General features: G+C 39.1%; 1 pseudogene; it reads left to right on the top strand.

Annotated features, from left to right (window-relative positions):
* Positions 1-14280: 14280 nt before the first annotated feature.
* LOC127124386 (uncharacterized) lies at positions 14281-14380 on the top strand (annotated as a pseudogene).
* Positions 14381-15345: the final 965 nt, after the last annotated feature.

Here is a 15345-nt window from a genome sequence, read left to right as displayed (position 1 = left end):
GAACACAATGGTGTTTTATTTCATTAAAAATAGTGGCTTTAGCATGGTGAAAAGTGAACAACAAGGGGGGCTCATGCACCCAGATTCAACAAAAATAAATGTTACAAAATCCAACTTAAAAGCAATGTCTCATAGTGAGGGTTTCATAAACAAACATGGTATATTGTTAACATGGAAAATAAGCATGGCATGGCATGGTATAAATGAAAAAATAACATGGAGTATGGATGGTAAGCATGGAAGAAAATAAATGGTGAACAAGTGTGATATGGTGTGAGCATGAAATATTACCATAGAAGAGAGTGAAAAGATGCTTACCTAGTGGATGCAAGGTCCACTGCCCCTTGATGTTGGAGAGGATGGAAGAAAAATGGAAGCTTTGAAATTTCAAGAAACTTGTGAAATGGAAATGGGATGACACTTGATCTTCCTCTCTTGCCTTGCCTTGAAAATACAGCAGCCAACCCTTTTCAGATTAGGGTTTTTTGATGTTTAAATATGTAGGGTTAAAGTGTCTTAATGGGCTTAAAGGTATGGTTTGGATCCATGAGCAAAAAGTGCAAAAAGTGGGGTGTGAAAGCAAGTTCTAAATATGACAAAACTTACTAAAAGCAAATTGTCAAATAAGGTAAAAAGTGTGTTGGTTGGTTTTGTGGTCTGATTTGGTTTGGCTTGTGCAGCACAAAAATAGTCCAACAGGGTGACTTTAAGACCTTGTATCTTGGTGAATACATGTCCAAATGGCAAGGCAATACAAACAGTAGAAAGAGGGCATGGAGCTTAACATCTTTCATGTTGAACACAAGTTGAAATGATGAGTGGAAAGAGGTGAAAATGGCCATAAAGTTCAGGTTCCATAGCTGCAAAATGGTTGGGCCAGTTTGACCTAAATGCTGTCAAAAAAATTCACTCTATGATACCAACTTCAGATGAGTGTATCTTTCAAACCAATGATCCAAATGGGATGATTCCAAAAGGATGTGAAAGAGGACATATCAAGGTACAACTTTCATGAAGAAAGTATTTTCAAAAAATGCCTTGAAGTGTAAGAAATCTGGCCATAAAGTCTTGACAATTTTAATCCAAATGAAAAAAACTTTCTCAATTTTAATCCAAATGAAAAAAACTTTATATCTATAGAAAGCTTGAAACAAGAGGAACAACTTTCATGTTGGAGAAATGTTCAAATGGATCTTTCATCTTGATGGAAAATGGGCTTAAAGTGGGTGCAAAAACCATAAAAACTTGCCCTAAATGGAAAGTCAACTATTTCCAAATTTAGTAACTTTTCAAACTCCTGATTAAATGATGAATCCATGATCCAACCTTGATCAAATTTCACATGTAGGCTCCCTTAGGCATGCATTTTGAGATTCCACTTTCAAAATGTCAGGAGTTGACTTTTCTGGCCCCACAGTTGACTTTTTCCAAACTGTCTGATTCCCGATTCCATTGATCAATTGAAGCACCTCTGGCTCAAATAAAGAGATGATTTTTTATATGTAGACCCTTGTGGACATATGGAGGGCAATGGAAATGAGTTTCACCCAAGGAATCAGAAATAAACCGATTTTATACCAAACCCTAGTTTAGGGCAAAAATGCTCAGGAAATGATTGCACTGACTGCCAATGGATCTTTCTGAGATAAATGTGGATCTTCTTAGGCCAAGATGCCTCTATAATCATGACATGAATGAGACCCCTTTACTTCCAATCAAACATTTCCTGTTGCAAGTAGCCGTGAAACCCTAATTTCTGATTAAGTGCAGATGCACACTCTGAGAGCTTTGGATCTTCCACTGATGAACTGTAGACCACCATAAGACAATTGGACCCCCCTTGAGACCCTTGAGACTTGTACATTTGGAGAATGAAGTTCAATTCTCAGTCTTGCCTTGTGTGGGCTCCTTTTGTTAAGGAGTGAGCAATCAAACCCTGATTTCCAAGTCACTAATGCAGTATGCAATGAGTATGACCTAGTATGATGCTAATGCAATGTGAAACACAATCCCATGCTTCCAAGAAAAATGAAGGGTAAATTTTGGGGTATTACACATACCAACAACTGTCAGCGCAGATGGGATGCATAGCAGATTTCCTAGGCGCCCCTCAGTCCTCTGTTCAACGCAGGCCAAACCAAGTTATAATCCAGGAAGAAGAACCAACTATAAATCAGGTTCGACCACCTAGACAAGCGCCTGACGAAAGGGTCATGGGGGCAAGATTAGAACAACAACCAGTTCGACAGGAAGTCCCTGAAGAACAACCTAGGAGATTAATGATGGTTAATAGAGACCAGGATGCAGACGAAGTAATTCATAGGGTTAGGCAAGAAAACATGATGGAAAATAACTTAACTACTATGATAGAGAGAATCATGGCCTAGAATGGTCTGAATACAGGACTTCGATGGCCAAATTATACCTCTCCTTTATCAGAATACGTCCTACAAACTGAATTACCAAGGGGTTGTAAAATCCCTAAGTTCACCAAATTCTCAGGGGATACTAGTGAATCCACTATAGAACACATAGCCAGATACATGACTGAGGCAGGGGATTTGGCGAACAGTGAGAACCTAAGAATGAAATATTTCCCCAGTTCTTTAACGAAGAATGCCTTCACGTGGTTTACAACTTTGCCACTAAATTCCATAGATACTTGGCCTCATTTGGAGAGATTATTTCATGAACAATTCTACATGGGCCAAACTGAGGCTACTGAGGGCCTAAGGAAGAAATTTGAGGAAATTTCAATCGCTGATGGCGTCAATCTAGGTGTCAACATGGTGGATCTGAACCAACCCCCCTAGAGATGGAGGAAGTGGAGAGGTGTATGAAGATAGAGCAAGAGGGAATGCAGTTTGGCTATCCCAAAGCTAATGAGATCCTATGTGAATACCTTTGGAGGTGTCACAAAAGAAATTCTGACATGTTGTTGTGCCTAAGGTGTAGCATCATGATGTGTCGAAGGGTGGCTGAGGACTATGAAAGATAGCAACGAACTAAGACTGAGAGAAATTGGAGAAAGGAAAGAAAACTACTAAAGGTGTATCCCAAGCCTGGAGAAAGCCTTCTTGGTTTTATTGTGCGTTACTACAAGTACGAAATAGAATGCTTGATGTGTCCCAGATGTGGGGCAGTTTACAACAGGGAATTGGCTGAAGCGTTCGAGAGAATTCCATCTAACTGATCGCTCGACTGGGTGAGTCGAGAATGGGATACAAACTGCAAGTGCACAGTTCTATCGCGTAGTTTTAAAAGATATCGATCCCACAGGGACTTATGAATCGATATACCGTTATCTAAGGTTACTACGTAAATCTAAGGTGAAAATGTTTGATTGTTTGGGAAAAACTAAGAGCTAAACTAATATCTAGATTAAATATTAATAAGACGGATATCGGTATGTAGTTCGTCAAAACTAGGGAATCAAGTCTTTGTCGGTTTCTTGGTTTTAAAATGAATCGTTTCGGTTAACTTTATTGGTTAAAGGTTCTATCTCAAACTCTCGCTCTGTTGAATAAACCATGATTTTATATTAATGTTGCTGTCACTTATAATTAAGTCAAAAACCATATTTTGAAAGCAATAAAGTTGCAGAAACTCTTTTTAAGAAAATACTGACCGTTTTAAACACCCTTATCTCAAACTCTCGCTCTGTTGACTTAGGTTATATAATTAAATCCAAATGCTTAACTCTCGTCCTCACATTCAATCTTTTAAAAATACTTTTTGGAAAAGGTCAGAATTTAATTAACTCTAAAACTTGCTCTCGCCCTGATCTAGAATTAATGCCTAACTTACACTGTCCAGTTAAAATCTCAAACTCTCGCTCTATTGATTTTAACTTCTTTATGTCTTTTACTTTTGTAAAAAATCTTGTTATTAAACCTGTAAGTTGAGACCGTAAAAAGATTGATTTTGATTTTAAGTTTAGGTAGACCGACTCAGTCTTGATCCCTTATTCTGCTTATTTTACATACCGATACCTAGGCAAATTAGCCAGACATGCTAAACAAATAAAAATTTATATCATGCATAAACAGACTCATTCCAGGCAGATAATATAGATAAATAATAAAACAAAATATTAAATAATTAAAGAACCTGAATGCGTAATACAATAGTCTTGAACACTCTACCACAAGCCGGTAGGATTTGTTCTTGGATTCTTCAATTAAACAGTAAATTAAATCAAGGAAATAAAACTGGAATATAACGTAAGGTTAAATCCAGTATAAAATTGCACAATAGTTTCCGGTGTAGAAACTATTATGCGAAAAATATCTAAAAGCTAAAACTGGAAAGGTAAATTTGCAAGGGAAAAATGGTAAAGCTTGCAAAAGAAATAAATAAAATAAACAATGCTGGAAAAGAAAAAATAAGCAAAAGGCGTGAAAAGAAAATTTGGCAGAGCTTCGGCAATGTGAGCGTGGAAAAACCCCGTCTTTGAAACTTCCCAATTAGCTGCTATTTATACAGTTGCTGGTGTAACTGCTTTTCAAGGGTTTCCGTGTGCGTGGTCTCGTTCCGAGGGTTAAGCGTGCGTGGAAATAGCTTTCAACGTGGTCAGTTGAGTTCCTTGCGCCAAAAATATAGAGGACTGGTGTGACGCTCGTCACACCATGTGTGACGCTCGTCACAGGAATGCTTTTAGTGTGACGCTCGTCACAGGCATAACGTGCACTTTCTTTGGGCTGGGCTTGGTCTTTGTTATTTGTTTCCTTTTTATTCCTTTTTACACCTCCTTTTCTTCCCTTTTTCACTTTTGCTTCAAAATGGATACCTGACATAAATAGCAAGGAAATACTGCATAATATCTGATAAAATGAGATAAACTAAAGTAAATGATAATATAATCTAATTGAATTAAGTCTTAAAATGTGATATAATTTCGTGTTATCAAACTCCCCCATACTTAAATCTTTGCTTGTCCTCAAGCAAAATTCAGTATAGAACTTGTTAAAAGTTTTAGCCAGATGAAATTTCAAAGCACACATCAATTCGTACTAGGTTGCAAATGGGTTTTTGTTTGGGAGGACTTGAGTTTAATCTTGACATCAACAACTACCGTTACAACTTAGATAACCCTACCTTATGCAAATCAGTTCAAGTACCCTATGATAGCTATCCTGGTTCCTTTGGTCTTATTTTACCCGTTTTCATTCTAGCGAAATCACATTAAGCCCTTTATCTTTTCGCGCTCATAGTGGAGTAACCGGTTAGTGATTATGATCCGCTTTTAGCTAGAAGTTCTGGTACATAAGTCGGATAACTTCATTATTCAGTCCATTGCAAATTGCGGGGGATCGAACCGTAGTCCGCCCTACCAAGTTCAGTACCAGATTCCTACTGAACCAACTCATAATGGATCTTTCGTATTGTGCTTTTGCATGATCTGCAACCTTTAGATTAAATGATCTGGTAAGGATCACCTAATTTACTTAGTGCATTTCTTGATATATTTATATATCTTAGGTTACTTTTGGGGATCATTCACTTATATTCATCGGCTCTCCACGTAGTTTGCTATTAAGATGGTGCTGACTTCTGTATAAACTACTTGGGGTTGCCATAGAACTAAAAGTTCAAGGAATCGGTATAATAGGTACTTTATCCTGATCTAACATATTGAGGTTCTCAGAGCGTTGTTATGGTAATGATTTTGTTTTGATTTCACTCAAGTTTTATAGAGTAAGCAACCTTTATACTTATTGGGTGTGTTAAAATTTTTTTTGTTATGGCTCAAGAAAATTGAGGGAATAGATAATAGAAATTTTCACACTCGGACTTAACTTAAAATAAATTTTTTTTTTTTTTTTTTTTTTTTTAGATAGTAAGAAAGGGAAATAACAATGAAAGGGAAGGTAACATACTTGAAAAATGGAAATAGGAAGAATATTGTTTCCCCCCCATACTTAAACTAAACATTGTCCTCAATGTTTTAAGGGAAAGAAATACAAAATGGAAATGCAAAGAAAATAACAACTAAGACTGCCTTCCGCCTCTGGTTCTTGGACCTGGTGATCTTTGACGTATGTCTAAGTTGTCGAACCTGCTGAACAATTCAGTAAACCGCTGGTCGGTTATGGCATTCCGAGCATCCTGTTGCTGTTGCATTTGACGCATCATCTGCATCATCTCTGCATTCTGTACCTGCATTCCATCGATAGCATCCATAATGTCGTCGTTGGTTGCAGGCCTTCTTCGTCGACGACGTTGGGAGGATGGGCCAGTTGCATTACCGGAAGGGTTGAGCGGGGCTGAACGTTGTGTAGGAGGATGATCACCTTGTTCCATTTCTTCAAACTCATCTGTTTGTGGGTTTGTTTGTAAAGGCTCGGTGGTTTCAGGAGCGTTTAGATCATAGAGGTGGCGGTCGGGGTTTGTGACATCAGTTAGGGCGATATTTGGTAGAACAACGCTTGGGACAGCCTGGTTGTTCACCATAAGATAATACCCTCCGCCTATTCTGTTTTTAATCAGGCGGCTGGAGCGGCAATAGCTGATATCCATAGACAGGGGAGGTAGGGATTCTAAAGTTTGGAGTTTATCCCCTAGGTTCAGGCCAAGTGCTATGGATGTTATTAATCCACCAATTATAAAGGGTTGCCGGCCTCTAGCACATAAGGTGCGGATATGATGAAAGAGAAAAGAGGCGGCGTTTACCTGAGTATCCGGTTCGAAGACGCATTGGAGGAAAAATAGCTCCTTTGAGTTGACCTTGCTGTTGTTTGGTCTTCCAAAAATTGTGTTTTGCAAGATGCGGATGAAGTACCGGATAGTGGGGTTATGTATATGGGAGAGAAGGAGTTCTTCCCAGTTGTAGGTATCTATACCGGTAATTTTCTTAAAAAGGCCAAAAACGCCAACTGTGTTCCAGTTTGAGTTTGGAGGGATTCTGGGGTGTACCTGACCTTCTATGGGAAATTGTAACATGGTACTCAATTGGTTTTGGGTTAAGGAGTACTCGGTGTTGAACATGCGGAAGGTTGCGGTACCGGTTAAAAATTCGTCTTCACCGGCGGGAGTGGTATAGTCGTATGAACTTAAGAATTCTAAGGTTAGGGATGGGTAGGTGGGTTGATTATGAGTGCAAAGGAAGGTTAAGTCGGCTAGGCGGAGCATCCATTCGATACCTTGGAGTAATCCTAATTGTTGTAAACAAGTTAAATCGGGGTACCTGGTGGAAGCGACGCCTCGCTGTTGGAAACGTTCGAATTGCTCTTGCTGGTAGTTGTCATCTCCGGATCGGAAGGTGATATTTCCGAAATTTTGATTTCCCGCCATTGTGATGAATTTTTGAAGGGATGATTTGGAAAGAAAAAGAAGTGTATTTGATAGGAGAGAATTGTTTTGTGGTGAATGAAGGAAGTTTTGGCAGGTATTTATAGGAGAAGGGTTGGAAGGTGGAAAGAAAAAGTGGTTGAAAAGTAATTAGGTGTGGTTAAATGAAGAATGAATGGGGAAGGTAAAAAAAAATTAAAGTGTAACGTTCGTCTCCAACGGATCCCTAACGTTCACATGTCTGAGGGGCGTTACGCTCGTCACAAGGCTGTGACGCTCGTAACAGGCAATAGACGTGCCGTCCGTTATGGGTAGTGTGACGCTCGTCACACATTTCTTTTTGGAAAGGCTTTCAGCAGCGCTTCACAGAATTACTTTGGTAGCGTATTTTAATGTTTCATTTTGCTTATGATCATTTTTAGTCTGCAATTTTAATGTATTGTGCACGCTTACTTGCTTTGTATAATAATAATAATAGGTAACAACAGTAGAGCGTAATAGCCATTGCATAATAAAATTAACTAAACAGCTTCAATAAGAATGATCATAATGTATTACAGGGAAGGAAAACAATGAAATGAAATAGAAATAAACATGAATTCAAACAACATTAATGAAAAATCTAGCCTAAAACTAAATAACTTAGAAAGAAATAACTAAATTCCATCTATCTTCGGATCTCTGGCCGGAGGAGCAAAAGAGTTAACATGATGCCGTAACATACGTAACTGACTTTCCGTGCTGCTCATGTATTCTAGGATTTCAAGTCTCAAGTTGTGGAAATCTTCCCTGAGGGCGTCTTGCTCTGACATCAAGGCTTCAATGACGGTTTTAATATCTGTTCCTGGCATATGATGTCGGAGATCAGGCATGGCTGATTCTTCGGTCAGGACAGGCTGAGGAGGAGGATCAATATCATAGTAGCCGGAAGGTGTCTGAGGGTCAGATTCAGCATGAGAGATATGGTCAACATAGTGCTCATAGTCATCACAAATCTCATAATCCTGGATGGATTCAGTGGATCCAGCAGGAGTTGGGGTTTCATTCAGGTTATAGAGCCAGTTCCTTTGGTTATGAACACTAGTTCTAGGATCGGGCATGGTGAATAGGCAGAGAACCTGGTTATCAATAATAAGCTCAAACTCATCAGACCCTATGTTTGCTATAAACATAGTGTTGAAGAGGAAGGGTATACTCATAGTAGTAATGCCACAAAAAGGGCTAAGGTCAAGCATAGGCTGACGTAATCCAATAGCATTACCTATCATAGTGATCAAACCGCCTATTCTAATGGGTGCTCGCTCATCCTGGATAAGGTGGTCCAAATTAGCTAACATAAAAGTAGCACCGTTTACTGGACGGTTCTGGGAAGCACAAAATATGATGAAGAGTTCATCACGTGAAACTGAAGTACTATTTGGCTTCTTCCCAAATAAAGTGTGGGTCAGGATCTTATGGAGATAGCGAAAAGCCAGGTTATGTATGTTTCCAGAGAGAAACTCATGTTCTTCGGGCTCATCATTTCCAGTCAGCTTACCCCAAAAGTGTTCAAGCTCTCTATATTCAAAAAGTTCTTCCTGGCTTACAGTGAATGTATCAAAGGAGGTAGGAAAACCCAAAAGGTTGGTGAAGTCTCTAATATTAAATTGGTACTCCATATTGAACATTCTGAACTGGATAAAACCTCTGCTAATTCCTTTTCCATGGCTGGGTAGATAGATTAATGAACTAAGGAATTCTAGTGTGAGTCTCCGGTAGGTGGTGAAATGTCTCAGAATAGGGGAGGTCTCCCATCCTATCTGATTCAGCAAAAACAGGACACTCTGTCTCAATCCAAGGGCAGTCATCGCCCAATCATCAGCATATAAACTAGGTAGCATCTCTCTAGCGGCTAGTTCTTCAAACTTTCGTTTCTGAGCCATTCCTCTGAACTTGATACCCATACGATCAGAATGTCCCATCTGGTTAGTGTTAGCTAGAGAAAAGAAACATGAGTTTAAGTCAGGATTTGGCCAAATGCCGAAAGAAGAAAAGAATTATTATTATTATATATATATATATATATTTTTTTTTTCTTTTTTTTTAATAAATCAATAATGAATACTAAATAGAAATTAAAAGAATAATTAAGAGAAAAATAGGGAAATGATAATAATAATAGAATAATAAAATAACAAATTAATTTGTGGGTTGTCTCCCACTAAGCGCTTTGTTTAAATGTCGCAAGCTCGACAAAGAAACTGTTAAATATAGTCTATGAGTCCTGGGGGCGTTTCGTCTAAGTGTAGAATTTGCGAATCCTCGTTGGTTTCCGCATAGTGATAATGTTTCAGACGTTGCCCGTTTACGGTGAACGGTTCTGTAGATTGTCCTTTTATTTCTACCGCTCCACTGGGAAAGATTTTAGTGATATGAAAAGGTCCTGACCATCTGGATCGTAGTTTTCCCGGGAATAACTTTAGTCTAGAGTTAAATAAAAGTACTGCGTCGCCTTGCTTGAAGATTTTCCTTGATATACGCTTGTCATGCCATTGTTTTGTTCTTTCTTTATAGATTTTGGCATTTTCATAGGCGTCTCTTCTGAGTTCCTCTAATTCGTTTATGTCAAGGATTCTCTTTTCACCGGCGGCTTTATAATTCAAATTTAAATTTCTAATAGCCCAATAGGCTTTATGTTCTAATTCTACCGGGAGGTGACAGGATTTTCCATAAATGAGCTTAAATGGGGTCGTCCCTATGGGAGTTTTATAAGCAGTTCGGTATGCCCACAAAGCTTCTGGTAATTTCAATGACCAATCTTTCCTTGAAGTGGCGACCGTTTTTTCTAGTATTTGCTTGATTTCTCTGTTAGATACTTCCACTTGTCCACTGGTTTGAGGGTGGTAAGGTGTTGCTATCCTATGTCTCACTCCATATTTAAGTAGTAGTTTTTCGAGTACCTTGGATATAAAGTGTGATCCACCATCACTGACTACTATTCTTGGGATGCCAAATCTCGGAAATATTATATTTTTAAAGAGTCTAGTTACTACTCGGGTGTCATTTGTTGGAGAAGCTATAGCTTCGATCCATTTTGATACGTAGTCAACTGCCACGAGTATGTATTTGTTACCGAAAGAGGATGGGAAAGGTCCCATGAAGTCTATCCCCCACACGTCAAAAATCTCTACTTCCAAAATACCTTTTTGTGGCATCTCGTCACGTCTAGATATGTTTCCCGTGCGTTGACATCTGTCACACTCCTTAATAGCCGCATGTACGTCCTTCCATATAGTAGGCCAATAAAAGCCAGCTTGTAGGATTTTAGAGCAGGTCTTGGATGTACTTGTGTGTCCACCATAAGGCGCAGAGTGACAGTGTTGGATTATATTTTCTACCTCTTCTTCGGGTATACATCGACGGAAAATACCATCGGGGCCTCTTTTGAAAAGTAAGGGATCATCCCAGTAATAGTGTTTTATGTCGTGGAAGAATCGTTTCTTCTGCTGGTAAGATAAAGTAGGTGGAACTATTCCGGCAGCTAAATAATTGACTAGATCAGCGTACCATGGTATGACAGATATAGCTAAGGTGGTTTCTACTTGCATGTCGGAGTTGTTCTCTTCCAAAGTAGCTATGAGTTTATCATACGAGAAATCATCATTAATGGATGTTCTTTCCGGTTCAAGGTTCTCAAGTCTAGAGAGGTGGTCTGCTACTACGTTTTCAGTTCCTTTCTTGTCCTTGATTTCTAAGTCGAATTCTTGTAGTAACAAGATCCATCTTAGGAGTCTAGGTTTAGCATCTTTTTTTGTTAAAAGGTACCTGATAGCAGCGTGATCAGTGTAAACTATTATTTTGGCTCCTACCAGGTAAGAACGAAATTTATCTAGCGCAAATACCACTGCTAGGAGTTCTTTCTCGGTTGTGGCATAATTCATCTGTGCTTCATCCAGGGTTCTGCTAGCGTAATATATAACGTGAAGCTTTTTATCCTTTCTTTGTCCTAAAACAGCACCTACAGCATAATCACTGGCATCGCACATTATTTCGAATGGTTCATTCCAGTCTGGTGTCTGCATAATGGGTGCGGAGATCAATGCTTGTTTAAGAGTTTGAAATGCTTTTAAACAGTTATCGTCGAATATGAATTCAGCATCTTTCATCAACAGTCCGGTTAAGGGTTTAGTTATCTTAGAGAAGTCTTTGATGAATCGTCGGTAAAAACCGGCGTGTCCTAAAAAACTTCGTACTTCTCTCACAGTTCTTGGGGGTTGAAGATTTTCGATTACCTCTATTTTGGCTTTGTCTACTTCAATTCCTCTGTTCGAGATGATGTGTCCTAAAACAATTCCTTCTTGTACCATAAAGTGGCACTTTTCCCAATTAAGTACTAAGTTTACTTTTACACATCGCTCCAGAACTCTTTCCAGGTTTTCAAGGCATTCTTCGAAACTTTGTCCGTATACAGAAAAGTCATCCATAAATACTTCCATGATGTTTTCGAGAAAGTCGGCGAATATTGCCATCATGCATCTTTGAAAAGTTGCAGGGGCATTACATAGACCAAACGGCATTCGTCTATACGCGAAGGTACCAAAAGGGCATGTGAATGTTGTCTTTTCTTGGTCATCAGGGTGAATTGGTATTTGAAAGAAGCCTGAATAACCGTCTAAATAACAGAAATGTGAATGTTTAGCTAATAGTTCTAACATCTGGTCAATGAATGGTAAAGGGAAATGATCTTTTCGGGTTGCTTTGTTTAGTTTCCTATAATCAATGCACATTCTCCATCCCGATTCGATTCGTTTAGTTATAGTTTCTCCTTTTTCGTTTTCAATAACGGTTATGCCTCCTTTCTTTGGTACAACGTGTACAGGACTAACCCATTTGCTATCAGATATAGGATATATAATACCTGCTTCTAATAACTTGGTTATTTCTTTCTTTACTACCTCACTTAGGATCGGATTTAGTCTTCTCTGGTGTTCCCTAGAGGTTTTATAGTCTTCTTCTAACATGATGCGGTGCATACAAATAGAAGGGCTTATTCCTTTAAGATCGGTGATGTGGTATCCTAGTGCGGTTGGATATTTTCTTAAGATATGTAGGAGTTTTTCTGTTTCGAGTCTTCCTAGATCTGCATTAACTATCACAGGTCGTTCAAGTTCTAAGTCTAGGAATTCATATCTCAGATTTTTGGGAAGTGATTTCAAATCAGGGGTTGGTTTGTTAAGACACTGCGTAGGATCCGGTGTTATTGCTAGGCATTGTTTAGATTTGTCCTCTAAAAGATAGTCTGATGATTTGTCTTCTCCTGACTCTGCTTCTTTTATGCATTCATCGATGATATCCATGAAGTAACATGTATCTTCTATTGCAGGTGCTTTCAAGAATTGGGAAAGGATGAATTCAATTTTCTCTTCGCCTACTTCGAAGGTGAGTCGTCCTCGTTTTACGTCTATGATTGCACCGGCAGTTGCTAAGAATGGTCTTCCTAGTATAATAGGTGTCGTATCATCTTCTCTAATGTCCATAATTGTGAAGTCAGTGGGAATGTAAAACTGACCTATGCGTACGGGAACGTTTTCAAGGATTCCTACAGGATATTTGATGGAACGATCTGCTAATTGCACAGACATTTTGGTCGGTCTTAATTCTCCCATTTCCAGTTTCTTACATATGGATAAAGGCATAACGCTAATTCCGGCTCCTAAATCGCATAAGGCTTTGTCGATGACAAATTTTCCTATGTGACAGGGTATAGAGAAACTACCCGGATCCTTGAGTTTAGGGGGCATGTTTTAGATTATAGCGCTACATTCGGCAGGGAGTGTAACGGTTTCGCTATCCTCAAGTTTCCTTTTATTAGAAAGAATTTCTTTTAAGAATTTAGCATATGAAGGCATCTGCGTAATAGCTTCGGTAAACGGAATTGTAACGTTTAATTGTTTAAGGAGATCAACAAATTTTCTAAATTGGCCTACATCTTTGGTTTTAACAAGCCTTTGAGGGTAAGGTATAGGTGGTTTGTAAGGTGGTGGAGGTACATAAGGTTCCTTCTTTTCTAGGGTTTCCTTATTACTCCCTTCCTTTTCCTTAGGTTCACTTTCCTCAGTAGATTTCTTAGGGTTTTGGTTTTCTATCCTTGGTTCAGACGGTCCTTCCACTTCCGTTCCACTTCTTAATATAATTGCATGAGCTTGGCTTCTCGGATTGGGTTGGGGCTGTCCAGGGAATGTACCAGTTGGTGCAGCAGTAGGTGCTTGTTGTTGAGCTACTTGAGATATTTGCGTTTCCAGCATTTTGTTATGGGTAGCCAGGGCATCTACTTTGCTTGCTAGTTGTTTAAGTTGTTCGCCAGTGTGTATGTTCTGGTTTAAGAAATCTTTATTGGTTTGTTGTTGGGAAGCTATAAAATTTTCCATCATGATTTCCAGGTTGGATTTTCTAGGGGTATTATTGTTAGGATTCTGTTTCTGATATCCCGGAGGTATAGATGGGGCTTGATTTGGAGACTGTCCAGGTGCGTATAAAGCATTATTACTCTTATATGAGAAGTTTGGATGGTTCTTCCAATTTGGGTTATACGTATTCGAATAGGGGCTTCCTTGAGCATAGTTTACTTGCTCTGCTTGGATTCCAGTCAAGAGTTGACATTCCGCAGGAGTGTGGCCTTGGATTCCACAGACCTCGCAATTCTGAGTTATAGCAACCACGGCTGCTGGAGGTGATACGTTTAAACTTTCAATTTTCTGGACCAAAGCATCCACTTTTGCATTGACGTGATCAAGGTTACTTATCTCGTACATGCCAGTTTTCGGTTGAGGTTTTTCCACATTCGTTCGTTCGGTTCCCCACTGATAGTGGTTTTGGGCCATGCTTTCGATAAGCTGGTAAGCATCAGCGTAAGGTTTGTTCATTAGTGCACCACCTGCAGCGGCGTCTATTGTTAACCTTGTATTGTATAAGAGACCATTATAAAATGTGTGAATTACTAACCAGTCTTCCAAACCATGGTGTGGGCAAAGTCTCATCATGTCTTTGTATCTTTCCCATGCTTCGAAAAGAGACTCGTTGTCTTTCTGTTTAAATCCGTTTATCTGGGCTCTTAACATAGCTGTTTTGCTTGGTGGAAAATATCGAGCAAGAAAAACTTTCTTCAACTCGTTCCATGTGGTGACTGAGTTGGAAGGAAGAGATTGAAGCCATCTTCTAGCGCTATCTCTTAATGAGAAAGGAAAAAGACGAAGTCGAATTGCCTCTGAAGTGACACCATTAGCTTTAACAGTATCAGCGTATTGGACAAATACGGATAAATGAAGGTTTGGATCTTCGGTAAGATTTCCAGAGAATTGGTTCTGTTGCACAGCCTGCAACAACGAAGGTTTAAGTTCAAAGTTGTTTGCTTCGATTGCGGGCGGAGCAATACTTGAATGCGGTTCATCTTGCGATGGAGCGGCGTAATCTCTAAGAGCACGAGCTGGTTCTGCCATCTCGGTTAAAGAAGGAAAAATGTTTTTGAAATCAGGAAGGTTTATAGGAGGGAGATTGTTTTCAGCACGATATTCCCGAATTCGTCGTAAGACTCGGAGATATAGTTCGATATCGTTGATTCGTAAATAGAGCGGTTCGCCTTGAGAGCGAGTGCGTGGCATACAAATCAACGAAAGAAAGAAAATAGAAAAAAAAAAAAAAGAAACCTTAGTCTCTACAGCGTAACGGAAGAGTTACGATATCGATTGAATAAAAGTCCCCGGCAACGGCGCCAAAAACTTGATCGCTCGACTGGGTGAGTCGAGAATGGGATACAAACTGCAAGTGCACAGTTCTATCGCGTAGTTTTAAAAGATATCGATCCCACAGGGACTTATGAATCGATATACCGTTATCTAAGGTTACTACGTAAATCTAAGGTGAAAATGTTTGATTGTTTGGGAAAAACTAAGAGCTAAACTAATATCTAGATTAAATATTAATAAGACGGATATCGGTATGTAGTTCGTCAAAACTAGGGAATCAAGTCTTTGTCGGTTTCTTGGTTTTAAAATGAATCGTTTCGGTTAACTTTATTGG

Source organism: Lathyrus oleraceus, chromosome 2 (assembly GCF_024323335.1).
Source record: "Lathyrus oleraceus cultivar Zhongwan6 chromosome 2, CAAS_Psat_ZW6_1.0, whole genome shotgun sequence".
Classification (NCBI taxonomy): domain Eukaryota; kingdom Viridiplantae; phylum Streptophyta; class Magnoliopsida; order Fabales; family Fabaceae; genus Lathyrus; species Lathyrus oleraceus.
The sequence above is the reverse complement of the archived record's forward strand: the minus strand, read 5'-3'. Positions and strand labels throughout refer to the sequence as shown.